Source organism: Eurosta solidaginis, chromosome X (genome assembly GCF_040869045.1).
Source record: "Eurosta solidaginis isolate ZX-2024a chromosome X, ASM4086904v1, whole genome shotgun sequence".
NCBI lineage: Eukaryota > Metazoa > Arthropoda > Insecta > Diptera > Tephritidae > Eurosta > Eurosta solidaginis.
The window spans coordinates 151,305,214-151,333,123 of record NC_090324.1 but is presented as its reverse complement, the minus strand read 5'-3'; positions in this window follow the sequence as shown (position 1 = coordinate 151,333,123).

The following is a 27,910-nucleotide window of genomic DNA, read 5'->3' as shown; positions in this document are numbered from 1 at the left end:
CTACTCCCTTTTAAACGCATTCTAGAGTCGCCCCTGGCCCACCTTTATGGCGATATCTCGAGAAGGCATCCACCTATAGAACTAAGGCCCACCCCTTAACACATTTCTTTTGATACCCATATCGTACAAACAAATTCTAGAGTCACCCCTGGTCCACCTTTATGGCGATATCTCGAAAAGGCGTCCACCTATAGAACTAAGGCCCACTCCCTTTTAAAATACTCATTAACACCTTTCATTTGATACCCATATCGTACAAACAAATTCTAGAGTCACCCCTGGTCCACCTTTATGGCGATATCTCGAAAAGGCGTCCACCTATAGAACTAAGCCCACGCCCTTTTAAAATATTCATTAACACCTTTCATTTGATACACATGTCATACAAACACATTCCAGGGTTACCCTAAGTTCATTTTCCTACATGGTGATTTTCCCTCATTTTGTCTCCATAGCTCTCAGCTGAGTATGTAATGTTCGGTTACACTCGAACTTAGCCTTCCTTACATGTTGTAATTGTCTTTGGAATAAAATTTGTTTTCAAATTTAATAACCTCATTTTCAATTAATAATATTCCATCTTGTTGTGCAATAGCTTCTACATCGAACAGTGTACCTCCATCGAACAGCGTGCCTCCTATCATTATAACTTTAATGGTGCATCCATAAAATCAGATATTGTTACATTCTCAACCTCATGATTAATTATTTCGTATATTTCATCTTAATCTAACATAATTGGATTTAGAATACCTATTTTTGATATTGTTATTTTTTGCAATAAATTTTCTAATTCTTTTATAATAAATTTATTTCTCTGTTTTTTTCTATTGTTGTCTTGCCTATACTATTCTGTAAGTCATTTATTATCCTCAATTAGTACATAATTTTCCCTAGTACAGTCAATCAAATTTGAGTTTACTCCCCATATAACTGTACGTAATATTATTAAAAATTCCATTTTTCATAAAAATTAAACCTTAATATTATCTTTATGTATGATTATCTTTCTATTTTTTATTTTAACCTTATCTCCTATTTGAGTTGGCGGAATTATCGTCGGCTGGCGTTGTAGAATCTTTTTGTTCCACAATTTTTTTTTTTCTATTTGAGGTGCAGGAATTATTGGCGGCTGGCGTTGTAGAAACTTTTTGTTCCACAATATATTTTTTATTTGAGTTGCCAGAATTATCGTCTACTAGAAAGTACGTCATGGTACAAGGTAATGATTGTTGAACCATGAATGGTTCTTACCCTCCACTTAATTGCTATTTCCTTACCGTTGTTATATATCGACAGCCACACTGCAAAACCCTGTATGTTCAAAACCAAAAAGTTTTCAGGAGAGAGAAAAAACTGTGATGATTTTATCATATGAACCGGACTTTTTTCAATGCCATACTAAAAGCAACGATGCAATTTTTGGAGCCAATGTTGCTTATGTATTTACCCAAATAAGCCTCCTACGCTAAATTTTGTTACTTACAGGAATATACACCAGATTTAATGCAAACTTACGGGTATTTGCACGCATTGGAGAGTAAATAGTTATCACTTATTAACGTACTTACACTTTATTCGAACTTAATGAATTCATCAAAAAGAGAAATTAGCAAGTTTACATAACAGGAGGTACAAAAGTTCAGCAGGTCCGAAAACTAGTTTATGCCTCTTTTCAAATCTAATGACTAAGATTGTCATAGAACGCATGATAATCTTTCGGAATCATATTTTTGAGATCCTGTAAGTGTTTAAATTGTTCCTCTTTTATTTTCAATGGTGAATTTTACACCTTCTAACGACCCCTTCAAATGAGTTCTTCCTGCTTCTCTTCTCAAGCAAAGTCCACTCATCATCGAATGAGAGTTTGTAAAAAAATCGCCAGATAGCGTGTATTTAATGGCTCTCAAGTCATTATTATAAGGGTCTCCAGTCATTATTATAAGGGTCTCCAGTCCAGCGGCCTGGTCGGATGGAGTCCATTGGTCCCAATTTAGAGAAGTCCATGAATGAGGTGTGGTCCAAGTACTCAACTTCATATGGGCAGGGGTTGGTCCACGCATCTGAATCACTTGCAGATAGTCTGCTGGCGTGTATATCACTTTGTTTTTCAATTTGCGTTCAATTTGAGCGTGAATGGAGTCACACTCCATCTGAGTGTGACCAACCTCGAGATATTTTTGAATAATATTCATGTTGAGCTCACCACTTAGTTTCAGTAGAGCATTCGATAGGTCTGGTACATATTTTGGTACCCTGCTCCATCGCTCCACAGGATCACGTCCTGACCTTCCGAGAGGGTGGGGGCTATCCGACGGATGTATTTCACAAAGAGAGTCGCAAATTCGTTGAACGTTATTCCACCCTCAGCCTCATGCCACACGTAGCATACAACATGATGATTATTGTTGTTGAACACCTTGAAATTATGCGTGCATAACTTCATTTTGTAATAAAGTGCCGATGCATTGAACCCGTTTGGACATAGGAGGACTCCTTGCATGTCCAGTGTTGCAACAAAGTGGGGCCCATTGTTGTCCCCTTCTTTCTCTTTTCGTGCCGCAGTCTTCCGCTTTTGATGGGCTTCATAATCCTCGAGCAAACAATTTCCAGCTTTGAAACTCCCGCAAAGATCACATTGATCTTTTCGCGGTTTATAAACTGAAAGACGTCGTTGATTGTACTCATCAAATTTTGAGTAAGAAAGTGCACATGCCCCAGAGATTGTAGACATCCCTCTTGGTTTGGAATATCGGCTCGAGGTATAATTTAGTTGTATTTTTGCGGCAGTAATTCGACTCCATGCGAGGCAACCTGCTGAAAAAGTTATTGAGGTTATCAACCTTTGCTCTCATTGCAGGAGTTTGATGCCTCGCTTTTTAGGAGATAACTCTTTCTTCAGCTACGCCAATTTCCACTTCTTCTTCGTCGTTGTCTGCAGAATTCTGCTCATTTTCGTCAATACAGCTCTTCACAAAATCAAAAGTTACATCAAAACAGAACTGTTTGGCGCAAACGCGAACTCTCTTTTCTTAAAATTTGAGGTGGTAGTACAATGTTTGGCTCCTTCTACTTTTTTCAGGGCTTTTACGATGAGAGATCTGCAATGGCTTAACAACATCCACCGGAGACGAAACAATAGTTCTCTTTTCTCCCCATGTCTTGTTTTTCCAAAAATTACTATGCAGTTTCTTCCTATCATCTTCAGAAAATCGGCGGCACTGGAGCGCTTTATCTTTCAAACTTCTTTTGAAGTTGCATGGAGGTTGTAGTTGTTTTGAGGGGCGCTCAACCTTGTAGTCCCATCCACAGTTTTCTCCTTTATTTTTTCTGATTCCGTGGTAACTTTCACCCATTTCTTTTTTTCTGGTTTATCCTTCCATTAGCAGTTCCTTTTGAAATTCTCCTCATCTTTTTTTCTTTTGGTTCGATTGCCAATTCACGCCCACTTTGAGCTCGGTGAGCTTCTGCGTTTTCAGCTCCAGTCTCTCCCGGCTCATCAACCTTTTCCAAATCTGACTGGCTACTATCAGTTTCTACCGGAACGTACTCTTCATCAGTGCCGAAATCATCTACAGCAGCACTTTGAATGGATTCTTCATTCTCATCGACAGAGAGGGCCTCTTTTGAAGGGAATGACACAGGCACTTTACTCATTTTCAAAATTTAAATGATTTTTTTTTTCATTCACAACTTGAATAAAAACAATTATTAAACGTAATTTAAACTTAAAAAGTTATAAACTTTATTAATATAGCGCGAATGTGGAGATCGAACTGAGGCAAGAGCAATTAACACTTTTCTAACTAGCAAGCCACAGGAAGCGGTAATAAGTGTGTAAGATTCCAATAAACGGTAGTTACAATGTTTCTTCCTTTCTTTCTTAGCAGGGCGAAAAAAGGGAGGTATTTTTTTAGCATATAGTCATATAATAATACTCATACAACTTTTATCATTCCTCTATTTACTCTCTCATATCTCATATAATTTATTTATCGGTATAAACTCTCTAGTTTTACTCATTAGTTTCTTTATCAGTAGGCACCTTACTACCAGCTCATTTTCCAGTGTTACAACAACTCCCAATTGATGAGTGTGACGTAGAATGGAAGAGAACCCAGTTCTGAATACTATGATACTATTTTTTTTATAATTAGATTACAAAAAACCAAAAATACTCATATTTTCGAGGCAAGGTCTTGCTCCATCACAGTCACAATAACTTACAGGGATTTGCATTGTGATTTGAAGGTTTCAAACTTACAGGTTATTACATTTCACCACTGAAAAGAAACGGGAAGTTGTAACCCGATTTTGGCTGCATTTTAATGCGCGCAAGTCCACGATCTATGGGAAAGGCTCAGAACCTTATTTTTGGAAAAATAGTGACTTACAGGGTTTTGCAGTGGGGCTGTCGATATACCTTTCCTGATGTAACCCCTCTTTGCACCGGTATCTATTAGTATCCTCATTATTATTCCGCTATGTCTATCTGTTCAGAAACTGTAGGGCAAGTGGAGGCATGGTCTAAGAAATGATTTTCATTTAAATTATTTATTCGCGGCTTTTCAACTTTGGTTGACCACTAAAATTCATAGTCCTTTTTACTGGATGGTTAAACTGCGATTTCTGCGCATTATCATTATGTTGTTGACCCTGAAATATTTTTGGTTAGGATGATTGATTATAACCGAACGTTTTTTGTTGAGGTGCTTGATTATAACCAAATGTTTTTTGTTCACCAATTGGCAGAATATCGGATGATGTATCCATCGGTTCTGGTTTTGGGAAATTTGTATTGTTATTATTTCTTACTTTTGGATATCTCAAACAGTTTTGAAATTGATTTCCCATTCTTTGTGTCTTATTCCAAGAACTCCATAAATTATTATTGAGGCTTTTATTTTCCGGAAGGTAAGTTTTTGAGAAACTCAGAGCAAACTCTGAACACATTTGGTTTGAGTGAAGCTCCTGTGCTTATCCAAGGGCAATTGGCAAATCGGCACGAGCCAATGTGAAAATTATTTGGTTTAAAGGACGATTTAGTTCCGTTATAAACGTTCTTAGGGCGGTTTCGCGATTCCTAATATTTAGTTGCTTTGTAATTTCGGAAGTTGTGCCGTACGTCATAACAACACAACAGCCACCCAACAAACACTAAACTTCGGAATCGCGCACGTCGCTTATCTAATAAAATTAATAAAAGCATCCGTTCAAGGCGCGACAAATATTTTCAGGATTTAGTATTGTCAGCACAAGGTAACACTAGAAAAGAATGGGACGCTCTTAATAGAATTATGAACAGTAAGTTAAAAGCTAATTCTGACCCACTTGTGTTGAGTTTGAATTGTGTGGACGTCTCGAACCCTCTGGAAGTTGCTGAAGTTTTCAATAACTTTTTTCTAAGTGTTGGAACATCCTCTGCTACAATGAGTAACTCAATGCCTTGCATATGCCACCTCCCAGTAAAAGCTTTTTTTTATCCGATTTCAGGTCCTGAAAGACTTAGTATAATCAATTCATTGAAAAATTCCGGCTCAAGTGGTTGTGATAATATATAAAATGGAACGTTGAAAAGTATATCCCTTTATATTGTGGACATTTTAAAATATTTATTTAATTCAAGTATAGCCTCTGGGGTTTTTCCAGAAGACTTAAAATGTGCCTCTGTAAAACAGCCCTTCAAAAAAGGAAATAAAAAGACCAAAATAATTACAGGCCTATATCTCTGCTATCTTCTATCTCAAAAGTGTTCCCGAAGGCAGTCAAAAGCAGAATATTAGCCTATCTAGAGAAAATAAATTACTATAGCCAAATGCAATTTGGTTTTAGATCCGGTCTTTCTACAGAAAATGCTATCTTAGAGTTTTGTTCATTTATGTATAAGGCAATTGATGATAGGAGAAGTTGTGCAAGTCTTTTTGTGGACATCACAAAGGCATTTGATGTGGTGGACCACAATATTTTAATCAAGAAGCTTAATTCTGGTTTTCGAGGTAACATCCTCAGTTGGTTTGAATCCTACCTTACAAATAGAGTTCAAAAAGTAAGAGTTGGTAATAATCTAAGAAAACCGAGGCTTATAACACTAGGAGTACCCCAGGGCTCGGTTCTTGGACCAGTTTTGTTTTTAATCTACATTAAAATTAACATTATTTTCGTTACCATTTATTGGTAAAGTTACAGCCCTTGCTGATGACCTTGCCATCGCATACGGGTTTAATAACTCTTTGCTCTTTTTTGCTGATATAAATTATGATGTTTATTTGTTAAGATCTTGGTTTGCAAGCTATAAACTCGTGGTAAGCAGCAAAACTAAGTTAATGTATTTTAGTCTTTGCGGTAAAGAAATACCAAGATCCGAAATAATCTTTCATAAGTCAGATTGCATGCGTCACAGGTTGTGCTCAACAAATTGTACTCAGTCGAACTCTTCTCGCACAGAGAGTACCACAACTTAAAACACAATCTTTTATAACATATACATTACCAGATACTGATGTAGAAGACGGCAATGTGAAATGAATGGAATGTACCTTAGTTATTTAGTTTTTATTTAAAAATACTTAGCTTTGTTGTAAATTTAAAATATTTGTTAATCAGTCTGCATCTTTAGATCTGATTAAATATGAATTCCGTCTTGAAATCTGAAGAAAAACATTGATCTGCATCAGCAACCACTGTTTTTAATGTTTTCAAATGTGTATTTTTTAATATTTTAATTTTGGCTTAACCGACACCTTCAAGTAATGGAGTCTTTTTTTGGAAAGCAAAAAGGGCGTAAGCGACAAATCCGCCATTATTATTAAAGAAATGTAAAAAAATCCCACATCAGTATACGTCAGATATATAGTCTTATATACACACCAACTTTCACGTTACTATCTAAAGTAATCGCAATAATAAAACAAGACAAGTAAGGACAGGACTGTCTTCAGCTGTACCGAAGACTTCATACCTTTCATGAATGGGGCTGAACAATATCTTATCTGAGAGCTATGGAGACAAAATGAGGGAAAATCACCATGTAGGAAAATGAACCTAGGGTAACCCTGGAATATGTTTGTATGACATGTGCATCAAATGAAAGGTGTTAATGAGTATTTTAAAAGGGCGTGGGCTTAGTTCTATAGGTGGACGCCTTTTCGAGATATCGCCATAAAGCTGGACCATGGGTGACTCTAGAATTTGTTTGTACGATATGGGTATCAAATGAAAGGTGTTAATGAGTATTTTAAAAGGGAGTGGGCCTTAGTTCTATAGATGGACGCCTTTTCGAGATATCGCCATAAAGGTGAACCAGGGGTGACTCTAGAATTTGTTTATACGATACGAGTATCAAATGGAAGTTGTTAATGAGTATTTTAAAGGGCGTGGGCCTTAGTTCTATAGGTGGACGCCTTTTCGAGATATCGCCATAAAGATGGACCAGGGGTGACTCTAGAATTTGTTTGTACGATATGGGTATCAAATGAAAGGTGTTAATGAGTATTTTAAAAGGGAGTGGGTCTTAGTTCTATAGGTGGACGCCTTTTCGAGATATCGCCATAAAGGTGGACCAGGGGTGACTCTAGAATTTGTTTATACGATATGGGTATCAAATGAAAGGTGTTAATGAGTATTTTAAAAGGGAGTGGGCCTTAGTTCTATAGGTGGACGCCTTTTCGAGATATCGTTATAAAGGTGGACCAGGGTTGACTCTATAATGCGTTTTTACAATATGGGTATTGTGGCGTGCACAACATGAAATACATGTACCTATTTCCGCAGAACGTATACAGCTTACCTTAGGTATATTGCATACGCTTTAATGCAAATCTGTATTATATTAGTCTTACTCTGTATGCTCTCACATACAAATTTACATAAATACTGAATACCAACTCTCTTGGAATTTCCCTGTTAAATCAGGCCACCACATAACACAAACATACATACATTATACCTAACGGTAATTACATATAGATAGTAAGAAAGAATGTGAATAAAGGGTCAGTCTATTTTTGGCTACGAAATATAGCCATCGATTTTCTATACCAATAGCACCTAGTGACATCAGTAGCGACAGCCGCCGCCAAAACCACAGTGGTGACCCCGCGAATTAAATACGCATACACATATAACAAAAACTGTACGAGTTTTTAACTAAAGTGGTACGCGGTAACAGTCCCAAAATTATAAATGCCTGAGGACAATAAATTGAATAGCTCCAATGGGGAACTAAGTGAAGCAGCACATAACTCCGAAAACGGAGCAGAGTTTACAAATGTCGTACAACGCGTTATGGTAAAGGTGCCCCCTTTCTGGTCAGAACAACCAGAAATATGGTTTGCGCAGGTCGAGGCATAGTTCGGATATGCCTCAATTAGGAACGAGAACGCCCGCTTTAACACGGTGGTAGCAGCCATCGAGTCAAACGTACTTAGCCAAATTTCGGATGCCATTTGGAATCCTCCCGAAGTTGGTACATACGAAAATTTAAAAAAATTGTATTATTGAAAGTTTCTGCGACAGTGAGCAGGATCGATCTGGGCAATAAAAGGCCTACACAACTACTCCATTAACTATGTAGCTTGGCGAAAGACAAGGTAAGCAACGAATTTTTTTGTATATAATATTTATTTCTTTTCTTAAGTCTTTGTAGCTACAATGACTGCCTCCGCATGCACAAGCAATCCTTCAAGCGTACAGCTCAAATTTGCAAGATTTGGCAAAGCTAGCGGATAAGGTCATGGAAATTAGGGAATACCGCCAAGTTGCCGCTGCAACAGTCGCATCTTCAGGTACAAGAGATGTTGCTGAAATTAGTCTTCGCACAGAGCGCATGGAAAGGCGATTTGAAGAACTTTTACGAAATAACGAGCGTGAAGGCAGACATGCTTATCGAAAACCAGCGAATAACCGAGGTATGAGTCTAAAACGACGAGAATATACACCGGCACATGCCAATTCCGACATTTGCTGGTATCATTTAAAGCATGGCGAAAATGCCCGCAAATGCCGTCAACCATGCAACTATACAACAAAGCAGTCAAAAAACTAATTACTCCGATTGATTCAGCTAACTACTGTTCACACATAATAGCACGTCTTCTCATACAAGATAGTAATACTAACATGAAATTTTTAGTGGACATCGGTGCCGACGTTTCGGTGCTACCACCCCAAAAGCGCGACGCAGCCCAGAGCCCCCAAAAACTAAACAAAATAAAACTATTCGCAGCAAACAGGTCAGCAATTAAAACGTTTGGTGAACGACGAATAAAACTGTCTCTGGGCCTTCGCCGATCGTACGAATGGAGTTTTGTAGTTGCAAATGTCACATCTCCAATCTTAGGTTCCGATTTTCTTCAATATTACGATTTTTTGGTGGACATGAAACGAGGTAAGCTCATCGATCGGCAAACACTTATAGAAACAGCAGGAGTAACTGCCAATGTAAATGCAATAAAGATTTTAGCATACAACATAAATGATAAATTTGCGCAACTGTTGAGTGAGTTTAGAGGTATAACCATACTCTGCACAAACCGAAAACTAGCGAATACAAATGTCACACACCATATTACAACAAATGGTGCACCTGTTTTTGCCCGACCCCGCAGGTTAATGGATTAGACGCAGCCAAGAAAGACTTCCAATATTTCCTCGAAGAAGGAATCTGCAGGCCATCGAAAAGTACATAGGCAAGCCCGCTACATTTGGTACGTAAATCCAACAAAGAGTGGCGACCATGCGGCGACTATCGCGCCCTCAACGCGATAACAGTACCGGACAGGTACCCCATCCCATTCCTTCACGACGTCACAAGTATATTGTATGGCAAAAGCGTATTTTCGTCAATAGATTTACAATGGGCGTATCATTAGATTCCCACTGAGCCAAGCGACATCCCAAAGACGGCGATAACGACGCCCTTCGGGCTATACGAGTTCGAGTATATGACGTTTTGGGCTAAGGAATGCCGCCCAAACATTTCAAAGACATATCCACGAAGTACTGCGTGAATAGACTTTACGTTCGCCTACATAGACGACATTTTGGTAGCGTCTTCGTCTATGAAAGAGCACGAAGCCAATTTGCGAAAGATATTTGAGCTGCTACGCCAGCACAATTTAACAATCAACGTCGATAAATGTCAGTTAGCGCAACCTGAAATAAATTTTTTGGGGCATACTATCACAGCGGCTGGCCTCAAACCGCCTGAAGTAAAAAAGGAAATAATTAGAAATTTTCCACAGCCGACCACAGCTCGAGAACTAAAAAAATTTAAGGCATGACAGCTGACTAATGCTCAACAAAAAAATATTCCACGTACGATAGGGAATTAACCGCAGTTTATCAGGCTATCAAACAATTCATGCATACACTCGAAGGCAGGGAGTTTGTGGTGTTGACAGGCCACAAACCTCTAGTATACGCATTCGTACAAAACAGCGAAAAAGCATCACCTTCGTGCGCAAAAACTTGACTTTATAAGTCAATTTACGATCGACATAAGGCACATGCCTGGCAAATACAACAACATAGCAGATTTGCTATCCCGCATACAAATCGTCATCACCAGGGACCCTGTTGATTTTGAATCTATTTCTACAGCACAGAAGTCCGGCAAAGGGCTAGAACCACTCTTAACCACAGGTAAAGAAAATAAAGCGATGGCACTAAAAAAGTTTGTCAATCCAGATTCAACATCATGGATTTATTGTGATATTTCACATGATAAAATTCATCCGTACATACCCGAACCGTATCGTCAACAGGTAATCACAGTATTGGATATCTTAGCACACCCAGGTGTAAATGCGACGCAAAAACTAGTAACGCGGCGATATTTTTGGCCGGTAATGGCAAAAGACATTGCCAGTTTCATACGCTGCTGCGTCCGCTGCCAAAAAGTGAAAATTCACCGCCACGATAAAGCACATCTACACGACTACGTAATACCGAGTCAGCATTTCCAACACATTAACGTTGACATTGTGGGGCCGCTGCCGACTTCTCAAGGCAATCGCTACTGCCTAACGTGCATCGACCGTTTTTCTAGGTGGCCGGTGGCGATCCCGTTGGCAGAAATCACAGCAGAGAGCGTTGCGTTTGGGCTGCATATGGGGTGCCGCTAAGAAACCCAACTGACTTGGGACGCCAATTCGAATCAGCACTTTTTAAAGAACTCACACAAATGCTGGGCGTAAAGCACCTACGAACAACAGCGTATCACCCCCAATCAAACGAAGTTATTGAGCGCTGGCGCCGAACATTAAAATCAGCTATCAAGAGCTACGCTTCAAACGACTGGAGTTTCATTTTACCACTTGTTCTACTTGGATTGCGCTCAACGACAAAGCAAGATATAAGTTCCAGCCCCGCAGAGATGGTATACGGCGCTCCACTCAGACTTCCCGGCGAATTTTTACAAAAATCAACACGTGATGCCAGTGAAGCAGAGTTTGTTGAAAAGTTACGGAAGGAAATGCAAGCGCTACGACCTTCGCCCCCGACACACCATAGCACACCTTCAACTGTTATACAACCGAAGCTTAAGGAAGCAAAACTCGTTTTCGTGCCAGTTGACCGCGTAAAATCTCCACTTGAACCATCTTACGAAGGACCATTTGAGGTGGTCGAACGCTGTGAAAAATATTTCAAAGTAAAATTGTCGTCAACATAAAACAGAGTCGTCAACATTTCAATTGATAGATTGAAAGTGGCTTTTCTCTGCGACCACAACAATGCACAATCTGCTACAGAGAATGAGCGACAAAAACAAAAACAAAAGAAAGATAGAGCGAAAGAGGATGCCACCGCTTCAAACTGAAATTTACTACCAGCAGACAGCGAAGCGAAAACAACAAGGTCCGGTAGAATTGTGCGATTGCCAGTACGATTTCGTTAACGTATTCACTAGAGGGGGAGTATTGTGGCGTGCACAACATAAAATACATGTACCTAATTCCGCAGAACGTATACAGCTTATCTTAGGTATATTACATACGCTTTAATGCAACTCTGTATTATATTAGTTTTACTCTGTATGCTCTCACATACAAATTTACATAAATACTGAATACCAACTCTCTTGGAATTTCCCGGTTAAATCAGGCCACCACATAACACAAACATACATACATTATACCTAACTGTAATAACATATAGATAGTAAGAAAGAATGTGAATAAAGGGTCAGTCTATTTTTGGCTACGGAATATAGCGATGGATTTTCTATAACAATAGCACCTAGTGACATCAGTAGCGACAGCCGCCGGCAAAACCACAGTATCAAACAAAAGATGATAATGAGTATTTTAAAAGGGAGTGGACCTTAGTTCTATAGGTGGACGCCTTTTCGAGATATCGCGATAAAGGTGGACCAGGGGTGATTCTATAATGTGTCTATACGATATGGGTATCAAATTAAATGTATTAATGAGTATTTTAATAGGTAGTGGTTGTAGTTGTATATGTGAAGGCGTTTTCGAGATATCGACCAAAATGTAGACCAGGGTGAACCAGAACATCATCTGTCGGGTAGCGCTAATTTATTTATATATGTATTACCACGAACAGTATTCCTGCCAAGATTCCAAGGGATTTTGACTTCGCCCTGCAGAACTTTTTCATTTTCTTCTACTTAATATGGTAGGTATCACACCCATTTTACAAAGTTTTTTTCTAAAGTTATATTTTGCGTTTTTTTTCATTTTTCGTAATTTTCGATATCGAAAAATTGGGCGTGGTCATAGTCGGATTTCGGCCTTTTTTTATACCAATACAAAGTGAATTCAGATAAGTACGTGAACTGAGTTTCGCAAAGATATATCGATTTTTGCTCAAGTTATCGTTTTAACGGCCGAGCGGAAGGACAGACGGTCGACTGTGTATAGAATCCGGGCGTGGTTCAACCGATTTCGCCCTTTTTGACAGAAAACAGTTATCGTCCTAGAATCTAAGTTCCTACCAAATTTCACAAGGATTGGTAAATTTTTGTTCGACTTATGGCGTTAAAAGTATATTAGACAAATTAAATGAAAAAGGGCGGAGCCACGCCCATTTTGAAATTTTCTTTTATTTTTGTATTTTGCTACACCATATCATTACTGGAGTTGAATGTTGACATAATTTACTTATATACTGTAAATATTCTAAATTTTTTGTTAAATTTAACTTTTATTTAGCACATATATAGTAAAAGTAGCAACGTTCCTGCCAAATTTACTTATATACTGTAAATATATTAAATTTTTTGTTAAAATATAATTTTTATTTAGCACATATATAGTAAAAGTAGTAACGTTCCTGCCAAATTTCATCATGATATCTTCAACGACTGCCAAATTACAGCTTGCAAAACTTTTAAATTACCTTCTTTTAAAAGTAGGCGGTGCCATACCCATTGTCCAAAATTTTACTAATTTTCTATTCCGCGTCATAAGTGCAACTCACCTACCAAGTTTCATCGCTTTATCCGTATTTGGTTATGAATTATCGCACTTTTTCGGTTTTTCGAAATTATCGATATCGAAAAAGTGGGCGTGGTTATAGTCCGATATCGTTCATTTTAAATAGCGATCTGTGATGAGTGCCCAGGAACCTACATACCAAATTTCATCAAGATACCTCAAAATTTACTCAAGTTATCGTGTTAACGGGCGGACGGAGGGACGGACGGACATGGCTCAATCAAATTTTTTTTCGTTACTGATGATTTTGATATATGGAAGTGTATAAATTTCTCGGTTCCTTTATACCTGTGCAACCAACCGTTATCCAATCAAAGTTAATATACTCTGTGAGCTCTGCTCAACTGAGTATAAAAAATAGGTAGGTAATTTTTGTGAGGATGCAAAGTTTCACATTTTTTGTGGTCTGCATGTAAAACTATGACTACAAATCACGTATTTCATGTTTATATGGGGTATATAATATATATACCACCGATCTCTATGATTTTTTCATTTAAGCTTCTAGCTGTTAATATGGGGCAGAAATTTCGAAAAGTTTCTTATCTAAAAAATCGCTTGTATGAGATATATAATATATATACCACTGATCTCTATGATTTTTCACACAACAATATATTGTTACGAATATAAGCAACACTAAGGGGTTCTATCATCTCTAAGCGATGCTAAGCTGTGACTTGTATGCACATCAATAGATCAATCATTATGTCTACACATATGTACGTACACGCAGCGCAGAAGAGACGCACAAACACATGCATATATATTATCTGAGATGCTCCCAAAAGTATGCAGTTATAATTGTGGAAGTGTCACTCACAAATACACGCGCATATGAGAAGCTACACTCGTGCATCTCTAGTTATAATTTTATAGCAGTAACTAAGTAAGTTCTGGAAGCGCCTAGAAGATGCAACGAGGAAATCAGAGAGTATAAAAGGCAGCAACAGTAGAGGCGCTACAATCAGTTTCATTTAAGCAAGCTATTGGTTGTGAAGTATCAGTGTTATTGTGAAGTACTTTAATAAAGGCCATTTTGAATTATTAAATATTGGAGTTATTTATTCAACAGTTTAGCGATACGAACGTTGCAAATAAGAGGAATTGCACTAAATTCGTTACAAAATGCTATATACGTAAGCAATTGGTGAAATTTTAAGCTTCTAGATGTTAAAATGGGGCAGGAATTGCGCAAAGTTTCTTATCTGAACAATCGGTTGTATGAGACATATACTATATACCACCGACCTCTATGATTTTTTCAGACAACAATATATGCTATACATGTAAGCATTTGGTGAAATTTAAAGCTTCTAGCTGTTAAAATGGGTCTGAAATTGCCAAAAAAAAAAAAATATATATATACTATATATACCACCATATATATATATACATACCACCGATCTCTACGATTTTTTCACAAAACAATATATACTATATACGTAAGCAATTGGTGAAATTTGAAGCTTATAGCTGTTAAGAGGGAATAGAAATTGCGAAAAGTTTCTTATCTGAAAAATCGGTTGCATGAGATATATACTATATATACCACCGATCTCTATGATTTTTTCAGACAACAATATATGCTATAATACGTAAGCATTTGGTGAAATTTGGAGCTTAAGGATTCAACAAAAGTTTTCCAATTATCTCTATTTCGTGCTATTTGTCTCAATTCGTTAAACGATTTGCCAGTTTCCTGAAGAACCGTTCTCCTCCAAGTCATCTTTGGTCGGCCCCTGTATCGTGTCCTTAAGGATTCCATGTTAAGGCAGCATGAGCAACGTTATCGTATGGCTTTCGTAATGTGTGGCCTATCCAGCCATATTTACACTTCCGTATTTCTATATATACACTGGTTTGGTTGGTCAGCCTCCATAACTCTTCGTTCTAGGCCACCATATCTGCATTATATTTCTCAAGCAGCGGTTAATGAAGGATTGTAGCTTGGCTTTAGATTCAGCAGTCACGAGTCAAGTTTCCGAGCCGTTCAACAAAACAGACTTCACACATGCGTTAAAAATTTTTATTTTTGTTTCGGTTCGATGGTTTTTAGCGCGCCATACACCACGAAGTCTGGAAAAAGCTCCCCGGGCTTTTTTGATTCGATCGTTTATATCTCTTTTTGCACCACCATCTACGGCGAGAATACTTCCCAAGTATGTAAAGCTTTCGGTATCTACAATATTTTGGCCACCAATTGTGAAATTTGCTGAGTTGTTACCTTTAATGCGCATATATTTGGTTTTTCTTATATTTATTTTCAACCCAAACTTTGACGACTGAGGATGCAGGTGGTCGAATTTTGCCTGCATGTGCTGGTGTATGTGTGATAGCAGGACAATGTCATCTGCGTAATCAAATCCTCAAGACTGGAGTTAAGTCTCCAGTGTATGCCCCTATTTTGCGAGTCAAATATTTCGAGCACCCAGTCCAAGACCATAATATACAACAGTTGTGATAATATACACCCCTGCTTGACACCTGAAGTTGATTCAAATGCATTGCTTAGTTTCCCATTATGCAACACTCTGCATTTCGAGTTTTCATAGCTTTTCCTTATAATGTTAATAATTTTTTGAGGAACTCCAATTCTCTGCAAGGCCAGCCAGATGCAGTCTCTTTTAATATAATCAAAAGCCTTCTCATAGTCTACGAAAATTGCATACAACGTGCTGTTGTACTCAATGCATTGTCCAATGATAGCTCGCATAGCGTTAATGTTGTCAATACAGGAGCGATTAGGACGAAAACCAGACAGAAAAATCCTCTTTTTCTGAAAAATCGGTTGTATGGAGGATAAATGCTATAGTGGTCTGATCCGGCCGGTTCCGACAAATGTCCAATCGGACACCTAAACACACCCGCTCACCAAATTTTATCAAGATATCTCATAAATTGAGGGACGGACCAACGATGTAGTGTACCGCATAGAAACCGTCGGTAAACGACGAACCAAAATGAAAGTGGTCCATTTGGAAAGGCTGGCAACATTTAGATCGGGAGATTTGTCTGATCGGGACGATCAGACTTAGGTGGAGGGCAGTGTGACGATTATGAGTGACACTAAGTGATACTCACATCCCTAGTCTGATGCTAAGTAAATGAAGTCACAACAACAATAAAGCAGACAGTCACTTGTATCTACATAAACGAATCAATCATTATGTATACACATATGTAGGTACACGCAGCTGAGAAGCAAGGCACAAATAAATGCATAATATCTGAGATACTCCTGAAAGTATGCAATGAGAGAAGCTATAAAATCGTGAACTTGTAGTTACAGCTGAGAAATTTGAGAGCTCATTGACAACTAGTAGATTCTGGAAATGGAAGCGCCTAGAAGATGCGAACGTTGAAATCAGAGAGTATACAAGGCAGCAAATGTAGAGGCGCTGGAATTCAGTTTGATTTGAGCTATCGAGCAGTTTTGATTAAGCACGTAATCTGTCGGTCTATAGAAGAGTTTCATTTGAGCTATCAATCAGTTTGGTTGTCAAGCAAGCTAGTTGCAAAGTATAAGTGTTATTGTGAAGTACTTTAATAAAGGCCATTTTTCCATTATTCAATATTGGAGTAATTTATTAAACAGTTTAGTGATTCGAACTTAGCAGAAGTACAAATATGAGGATTTGTAACAAACAGACAGACGGACAGACGGACAGGGCTAAATCAACTCAGTTCTTCATCCTGATTATTTCGGTATACTTAATGGTGGGTCTATCTATTTTCCTTTAAGGACTTACAATTTTGAGATTCGTGCCAAAGTTAATATACCATTTCATTTTCATGAAAGGTATAAAAAGCGTCTACTGAACAATTTTGTTTACGCCGGTTAAGCTATTTCTGCGCTTATGGCTCGATATAGTCTTTATAAAATATAGTAATAACTAATTATATGAAAGTATTTACTTTGCACCTCCAGTTTTTTTATATTCAATGGTTATATTAAGCTCACTTAAAGATATTTCACTTTTTTGGGTTTGTTCTTTTTTATATACATACTAGCTTTACCAGGCGCACGTTGTAACGTCCGAGATCGAATGGATATTGCGTTACTTTTTCTGATTTGTTTGTTGATAATTTAATTTATTGTTCTGTAAATTGAATTGAATTCTGTACGCATATTTGGTGAAATTTTCTGTTAAAACATTTTATTCTTGTATCTTATTGTATCTTATTTTATATTATTGTATTGCTTCTACCACTGATGATTGTTGCTTTGATTACATTCCGAAGAAGCATGACTGGTGAGCCAATTTTCAAAGTTGATATATGCGCAGGCACTCCTTTTGGTTCTAAGGAGTATAGAAACTGATTTGGATAATTCACAATTTCATCTTCATCCGTAACTGTGTCGATCGATTTATACTTCGTCACTTCACCAGGAAATTGTTTTTGAAAGCGATCATTGATTTTGTTAACATGATCATTTTTGGGTGCTAAGATAGTTCTTTCGCATAGCCAAAAAACAAAAACATTTAAATTTAAAATTCTTAATTCTGAAATATGAAAAACTTTCGTCTTGATCGAAGGAACCTCCAGCCAAAATTTGGTGATGATCGAAGTATAGCAAACACGTTTTCATAGGGAACACACACACAGAATTTCATTTTTATAGAAGATGTATATTTTTAACAGCGGCAGATTACTAAACGTCCAAAAGGCATAACAGCTAAACTCAACAATGAAGTCAAACTTTAGGTGTTAAAATAACTTAAGTTTGTACGGCAGCCATAGTTTTTCCCCATTCTACATTTTACTGGAGGTTTTAGGACTTAACATCACATCGCTCCTTACCAATTTTAATTATTCTACCATTACGACATCCAGATATATGCAGTATAATATATTCCATTTGTATGGGAGGTGCCACGCCCCCTTTTTCCCAATTCCATATTTTCTTGGTGGTGTTAAGGATTGACCTCAAATAACTCCTCACTGAATTTCAATGTTCTGGCATGTATACCATCAAAGTTATGCAGTACCAAAAATTCCATTTGAATGGGAGGTTCTACGCCCCTTTTTCCCCAATTCTGCATTTTCTTGGTGGTGTTAGGGATTGACCTCATATAACTCCTTACTGAATTTCAATGTTCTGGCATGTATACCTTCAAAGTTATGCAGTACCAAAGATTCCATTTGAATGGGAGGTTCCACACCCCCTTTTTCCCAATCCCGCCTTTTCTTGGTGGTGTTAGGGATTGACCTCATATAACTCCTTACTGAATTTCAATGTTCTGGCATGTATACCTTCAAAGTTATGCATTACTAAAGATTCCATTTGTATGGGAGGTGCCACGCCCCTTTCTCCAAATTCCGCATTTTCTTGGTGGTGTTAGGGATTGACCTCATATAAATCCTCATTGAATTTCAATGTTCTAGCATGTATACCTTCAAAGGTATGCAGTACCACAGATTCCATTTGTATGGGAGGTGCCACGCCCCTGTTATATATCGAAATTATTTTTAGCCTAAAACCTTCCCGTTGATCGAAGGAACCCATAACCAAAATTTGGCGATGATTGATGTTGAGAATTTGAATTTTATATATATATGGCTAAACCGATTTGGGATTTCAAAATCAACTAACCATCATCTCTCTTTCCTGTATATTTCCTAAAAATTTCATGGCAATCTGTAGAGCCGTTCTCGAGTTATGGAGTGACAACCAAATGTACACTTCTTTTTATATATATAGATATGTCCTAGTATTATCACTATGCGCCCTACAAGCATCTATAATAAAAATTTTAGGATATGACATTTCCACTGTTCTTAAAATGAACATTTAATGCCATTAACTATTTTCTTATTGTTATTATTTTAGTCATATTTTATGAAAATTGTTAACTATTATACGAAAATAATGAATAAACCAACAAACAAACAAACAATTTATTAGTAGTGTTAATTTCTGATCAACTTCGTCATAATAATCGATGAAGGATTTTGATCCTTGCCTTGATATGCTCATTTCCTGACCAGTTACGTGGATTGGCCGTTTGTCTTCGTAAGCAAAGTCTAGCCGAGAAAATATAGCTTCTAAGATTAATACTGTGCCATGATTAGTAAGGATATAATTGACATTCTATCGATATCTTCTGCAGAAATACTGCTAACAGCCATCTTGGAAAACTTGTTATTAAGTTCGTCCACCGTGCTTTTATTTGGGTTTAAAGTTACTTCCTTTTTCCTACAGGGACAATTGATGTTGTCGTGCCTACTATTCTGACAATAGTCGCAATAAAAAAACTTTTCGGTCTTAATTCTTGTGGGATAGTTTCCCATTAATTTTAAAAACTATCTTAATACTAACTCTTAGTTTAGCGGCCCTATTCTGTGCATTTGACAAATTGTCAATAAGTTGACAAATAATCAAGATTTTTATCAACTTGATAAATTTTGTTATTCTGTGCGTAAGTTGACAACTCTAAAAAGCTCTTATGCGTATGCTTTTCCCCACACAGTGGTGAACTAAGTATTGTAAACACAAAACAGCTGTTTAGCGCGAACAATTGTTAAATGGAGTCTGCAGAAACGTAAGTATTTTATTATTTTTCATTATATTTTAGTTATATTGTATTTCTTTTATAGAAAATCAAAGTGCGATCGTGCTACGCGCGAACAATTGGAGCACTACGTGTTTTTTTATAGTGCTAACCCTGAAATGGGGTCAGGAAAAAATAACCCCAGGTCACCGCAACAAATGCGCTCTCTATGGGCTCAACTGGCAGAGGAGCTAAACGCCTTAAGAGGACCAACACGTTCTGCAGAAAAATTGAAGGAAGTAAGTTGTAGTGCAAAATTAGTGGTACCATTTTACAAGACGGTTCAATGCTTAATGTCGGTCAAAAATTTTCGATGTTTGTATCAAAAGACGCATCTTGAACGCAGAATCAATAATACGAGAGCGGAAATTAAACAATATATTTGTGTGAAGAGATATTTACAAGCATACATAAAAAGTAGGGCTAATTTTAATTCGTTCAAAAGATATTATCGAAAAACCGAAAAAAAGACCCGCGGGTACCTTCGAAACCGGGGATAGGATCCATATTATTTTTGCGCATAACACCTTTCTGCGTTGGCGGCCTTCGGCCGCGCTTATAAAAAATGGTAATAGTCTAGTTGCGGGGTTGACTGCTAATACGCGTCAAAAAATATCGAGAGAAGTGTCAAAAGACGCGCATTAATCTCGATAAAAATAATCCGAAGGCGGAAAAGAAAAATTGTATCTCTGTCCGGAGACATTTGCAGTTGAATTTGGCGATTTTCATGTGGTTGTTATTGTGTTGGTACCCACAAAAAAAATTGTGCATCACCGTGGCGGTAGCCACGGTTATACTACACACCCGGACTTGGCATGGCGTAGGCCAGTGTTAATAAGCGTTTTTTGACACTTCTCTCGATATTTTTTGACGCGTATTAGCAGTCGACACCTCAACTAGACTTTTACCAAAGTATGGATTACACCCCGGTTTTAGACCGACCTTTTCTAATTTTTGGGTTTTTTGGCAATAACTTATATGTATAATATATATGTATAATATTTTCAATTTCCACTTTCGGATTATTGATACTGGAGTCAAGGCGCGTCTTTTGGTATCAACATCATTTTTGATCAATAATAAGCATTGAACCGTCTTGTAAAATGTAACCAAATTAGTTAATGGCTTTGCTTATAATTTTTTTACATACAGACGCTTGGAGTATGGAAGAGCCAGTTACGTACACGTGCACGACGTATAAAAATGAGCCAAAGGGTTACTGGTGGTGGTCCACAATGCAAATCACTTAATGAGTTCGAAAATCACGCTTTGGCTACTTTTGGCTTATTAGCGGTTGATGGTGCCGGTTTAGGAAGTAGTGGACTGAACTCGCCACCACAAGAACTACCAGCAATAACATCGTCCATATTCCAGAGTCCGTCACCAGCTGAGAGTGATACACAATCTCCAAGCCGTATCCTTGCGATGAGTCCTTTGAATTCGCCATCGGTTTTGCCGCAGCAAAACCATGCATCAGACTTATTTGTAGCAATGTGGAGCCTATCATCGCCGGAGACTAATGCTGAATCAGCAAGTTTCCAACCATCGATGCCTGGTATAACACCTCTTGAGCCAGAGACTGAAGTAAGTAATTAGGGTGGGGCAAAAATATGGTTTTCCTTTTCTTGGATTGGTTTATACATACATATGTTTTCTCGAAATTGAACGCTCGACAAAATTTGTTGTAGAGCGTTATACTTTCTGCAATTTTTGAGTAGAAATTTGTTGAATGATCTATCAGTAGTAAGATATCGACGTGCCATACGAAAACTAACACTCAAAATTCTGTACGAAAACTAACATTTTCGACTTGTGACTGACGAAAACTAGCAATTTCATTTTTTTGTCAGACGAAAACTAACATTTTAGGTAGTTAGTTTTCTTCAGACATAAAATGAAATTATTAGTTTTATCAGACACAAAATTTCTTTTGTTAGTTTTCGTACGGCACGTCGATATAATGATGTTCATAGAAGTAAAGGAAAAACTGCTATGGGATTTTTGTCCCGTTAATATTAAAAACTTATATTGAATCAGTATGCATACTTCCTTTTCCGTATACCAATAAAACAACGAAAATAATTTTTTTGGCCTCCCTAATATATAAATATGTACATAGATCGGACACTTTTAAACTAAAATTTTTTCCTTCAAGAATGCTGGAGTTTTGAATGCAAGCTCAGTCCGTATGTCTCGCGCAGAACGAAGCAAACTTATAAGTACTCTAGTGAGCAATATAAGCAAACGGAATAGTTTGGAAGAACGACGGGAAAGAAGAGAAGAGGAACAGCGTCAGGAGCATCGTGAAACGATTCAAGCTATCACAACTTTAACGAGCTGCTTGACTGAACTAGTCAAAGTTTTAAAACCAAATTAAACTTAAGAATAGAGAAGTTTTACTGAATTCCTTATAAAAATATGCTAGTTACTATAATAATAGTCCGTGAAACTTCTCTATATACATGTTAGAGTCAGGGACTGCTAATAATATTTTATTTTATTATACAAATTGCTAGTAATAACTAGTTATTTTTCGTTTATTTTATTTTAATTGGAAAACAAATTTCAATTGGAAAATAAAAGTTATGCATATATAACAAATACCCATATTTTAGTGCCTTTACAGTATTGTTTTACCAACGACTTTTATTTTCCAATCAAAATTAAAAAATTGAAATCATAAAAAAATAGTATGGTAAAATAATGTAAAGTAAAATTAAATGAAATGAAATAAACAAGAAAAACTTGTGTATTGTAATCAAATAAATAGAAAAATGAAAAATGAAATAAAATAAGAAAAATTGTAATCAAATAAGATAGTATAATGAAAAATGAAAAAAAATAATAAAAATTGTAATCAAATACGATAGTATAATGAAAAATGAAATAAAATAAGAAAAATTGTAATCAAATAAGATAGTATAATGAAAAATGAAATAAAATAAGAAAAATTGTAATCAAATAAGATAGTATAATGAAAAATGAAATAAAATAAGAAAAATTGTAATCAAATAAGATAGAATAATGAAAAATGAAATAAAATAATAAAAATTGTATCAAATAAGATAATAATGAAAAATGAAATAAAATAAGAAAAATTGTAATCAAATAAGATAGAATAATGAAAAATGAAAAAAAATAATAAAAATTGTAATCAAATAAGATAGAATAATGAAAAATGAAATAAAATAAGAAAAATTGTAATCAAATAAGATAGTATAATGAAAAATGAAAAAAATAATAAAAATTGTAATCAAATAAGATAGAATAATGAAAAATGAAATAAAATAATAAAAATTGTAATCAAATAAGATAGAATAATGAAAAATGAAATAAAATAAGAAAAATTGTAATCAAATAAGATAGTATAATGAAAAATGAAAAAAAATAATAAAAATTGTAATCAAATAAGATAGCATAATGAAAAATGAAATAAAATAAGAAAAATTGTAATCAAATAAGATAGTATAATGAAAAATGAAAAAAATAATAAAAATTGTAATCAAATAAGAAAGTATAATGAAAAATGAAAAAAAATAATAAAAATTGTAATCAAATAAGATAGTATAATGAAAAATGAAATAAAATAATAAAAATTGTAATCAAATAAGATAGAATAATGAAAAATGAAATAAAATAAGAAAAATTGTAATCAAATAAGATAGTATAATGAAAAATGAAAAAAATAATAAAAATTGTAATCAAATAAGATAGTATAATGAAAAATGAAATAAAATAATAAAAATTGTAATCAAATAAGATAGAATAATGAAAAATGAAATAAAATAAGAAAAATTGTAATCAAATAAGATAGTATAATGAAAAATGAAAAAAAAATAATAAAAATTGTAATCAAATAAGATAGAATAATGAAAAATGAAATAAAATAAGAAAACTTGTAATCGAATAAGATAGTATAATGAAAAATGAAATAAAAATTGTAATCAAATAAGATAGAATAATGAAAAATGAAATAAAATAAGAAAAATTGTAATCAAATAAGATAGTATAATGAAAAATGAAAAAAAATAATAAAAATTGTAATCAAATAAGATAGTATAATGAAAAATGAAAAAAAAATAATAAAAGTTGTAATCACATAAGATAGAATAATGAAAAATGAAATAAAATAAGAAAAATTGTAATCAAATAAGATAGTATAATAAAAAATGAAATAAAATAATAAAAATTGTAATCAAATAAGATAGAATAATGAAAAATGAAATAAATAATAAAAATTGTAATCAAATAAGATAGTATAATGAAAAATTAAATAAAATAAGAAAAATTGTAAAAAATAAGATAAAATAAATGAGAATTATAACAAAATAAATTTAATATTTTAAAATAAATTAAATAATATATAAAAAACTCAAATACCATAAAATAAAATAAATTAAACGAAATACAATAAAACATCGTAAAAAGTTACTAAAGTCAAACTTTATATTCTACATTATTTCACTAAGCTACATATATAACTTTATTTTTATTTTTAAATTTTAAGTTTGTCTGTGAGAGCTATTGAAATGAATTATTTCTATTGTTATATTTATGTAATTGTTTTCTTTTGTTTTTATAAATAAAATTTAATATAGAATACATACATATTTATGATTAGGATTACGGATTGTGATAGGGGTAGATATACGAATGAAGATAGAAAAAGGTTAAGATAAAAAAGAGAAAGACGATATGAGAAGGTAAAAGCGAACGATTCAAGATTCGATTCGAGCTCAAGGCCAGAACAGTAATTTTTTTCCAATGATAATTATTGTTATTTTTTAATTTTTCCAAATTTGAAAAATTGTATTTTGTTTTTGGAATAGTAAGTAGAAAATTTTTCAGACAACCTGCCATAGCTGCGCAGATAGATCCATTTCGAAGGGTGCTAAGCCTTCATCATCAATACGCTTTAGGCATGCTGTGCTAACCATTTAGCTATACAGCGGTGGTTTGTTTGACTGGCAAATTTTCTACTTCTATTCCTTTTTACCAAGTTTATTTATTCAGTGTTGCGCCATCTGGTGCAAATCACTGATAATGCTGGATTTTTGGTTATTGTCAATTACCTTGTTTGATATTATTGACAAAAACAATTGGTAAAAGCCAACAAAAAGGAAAAAAGGAGAGGTGAAGGGGCAAAATAATAAGGAGCTGAAATGATTAGGGAAGGGGTCAAATTCGATAGATACACGCAAGTAAATTTTTTAAATATAAACGTCCTTTATTGAAGGGCTATGCACACCCATAAGTTTTTCTTTGTGTATTCTTTAGAGACGTCCAAATTTCTTCTACACTGGAGTAACATTTGAAAACCATGAACCTAAAACTCTCGGTGATTGTATCCCTACTTTCAAAAATATAGAGTCGAAAAGGACATTTTTAGCTATGAGTAATATTATGCTTTTTATTTGGGGAATGAAATATTTACATGTTCAGTTTTTTAAAGAGTTGATATGTATCTAGACCGTGTTCTCCTTCCTCGCGGGTGTACTGAGTAGTCATTTGGATCTCTTTCGAATTCATGATCATCTTCAACGATATCTACGTCCTCTTCCATACCAGGTTTTGCCATAATGTTGTGCAATATGACGCAGCTCGTAATAATAGCAGCAGCTGTTTCGTGAGAATAATGTAGCACTCGATGCTTAAGCAAGCACCTAAAACGCAACTTCACAACACCAAATCCTCTTTCTATACAATTTCTTCCAGATGCATGTATCTTATTAAACTTCCGTTCTTTCGTGGTACTTGGGTTTGCAACTGGTGTGAGAAGCCATGGTTCCAAAGGGTATCCTTGATCTCCAATGAGCCATGATTCCCTTTGGTTGGAAGTAGAACTGGCGTTATGCTTGCGTATCAAATACTCAAGTAGGTCAGACGGTGCCCATATGCCTGAGTCATGTGTCGCTCCTGGAAAGTTGGCATTTAGAAATGTAAAACGCAAGCGATGATCGCATACCTTAAAATAGTTAAATTTAATAAATTGTAAAAATTTTTAATAAAAGCAGAAAATACCGCTTCAACATTGCACCTATTGTACTTTCGTGCCGAATTTCCGGAAAACCTTAAATAGTACAAAGGTTTTCGTTATAGATTTATCTGAAAAATTTCATTAGCACGCATACCCTGTTTTAACAATATTCTCTTCTTCGACTGTGCGGGGAAACTCGATTTCACTGCCCTTAACTCTCACAATTAGGTTTGCCACAGCCTTCAAACTTCTGGAAAAAGACGCCTGGCTCATAGGCATAGTGTAATTGTTGCCCACGCATGTTTGGTACGATCCATTAGCAAAGAAGTTCAATACCGATAGAACACGGATCGTTATTGGCAAGGAGGTTTGTTGATCATCGTGCGGTTCCAAGTCATCAATAAGGCGACTGCACAAAGAACGGGTCAAACGGAAATGTTGAACGAACACATTTTCACTTAAGGCAAATGGATTGCTGGCATCTCCCAGGGATTTTAAGTACCTCGAGCGATCTATATTTTCCTCATTTTCCTCATCTTCGCACAATAACAGCAAAAGTAATAAGTCTTCTTCCATTTTAATTCCAACACAAACACGCAATAACGTAATTTTTAGCGCAAATTTGAATTGTCAAGAGCGTTTAAGATATTGACAACTTGTCAACCAAAGAGCTTTTTATATTTGACACAGAATAGAAAATACTTGATAAATAATCAAACTTGACAAATAAGCAAGATGGTGAATTTGTCAAGTGCACAGAATAGGCCTGTAGGTGCAAATTCAACTTACGGTCAGGTTGTTGTTGGTATTAGTTGGCCTCCTAAGTTTTTGTCAGTTGAATCCCTTGATGTCCCGCGTTGGCAACGTCCCGGTTCACAGTGGCACTTTTGCTTGGTTTAGACGCGAAAAAGTAAAAATTTTCAAGTCATATTTTTTTTAAATTGAATGCAGTTTGTTTTTAAATGTCCACAGTATACAACGGTAATTATCATTTCTTATAATTATTGTTCTTCATTGAATAATCTGCTGTGAAACTGTGAGTTGTTGATGACGCGCTAAATAGGTCAATTTACAGAAGTGAAATAACGCATGGTTTAATATTAAATAAAACTTTGTGGTGAAGCAAAAGCTAAAATATTTTTTGGTTATTTAAAATCTACACGTAATTATATTATTTTGAAAGTGCTCAAAAGTTTTTTGTTTGAGTATTTTTTACGGAATTATGAGTTTTTTAATGTGTATCATTTTTGTGCTGAAAATATATAAAGCCGTGAAAAGAAAAGCCTGCCAAAAGTTTGAACCACGCTGAACCACAATAATTTTTCTTTTTCTGCTATAACTCAATATTATTACAAATAAATCAAATGATCCTTCATCCCCGTAGTTCCCCGTTTTGATGTAATGACGATAACACAGTGAGAGTTGTATGAGGTGTGGGTTGCAGAACGTGGCCAAAAGCAAAAGGATAAAGCCGTTTTAGAGCACGTGTGTTCTGTTTTAGGGTGGGATTAAATCGAGATGAGGGATTATATAATTAATGCTGCAGTAAAGTTTGCATTTTTTATCAAAGCTTTGTAAGACATGGATTCAAGTGAATTACACCAAAGTTAATTTTCTTGGAAAGCTTGCTTCATGGCTTGAAGAAGGTAAGAAATTTAAATATAGGTATATTCAATTGTGAACAAAAGAACGAGATAAGGCTATAAGAAAGTTTTTGTTTGGGTAAATTCAAAAATTTTAGAGGGGGTCCAACCCCCCAAATCCCAATCCCCCCTTCGCCTATCCTCACTGAAAGGGGGGTAAGGCATACGAACATATACACTTGGTTTGAATGAAATATACCCATTTTTGAGTAAGTTATTAATTTTTCACGTCTAAATCATGCAAAAATGCCACTGTGCGGCGTGACGTGAAAT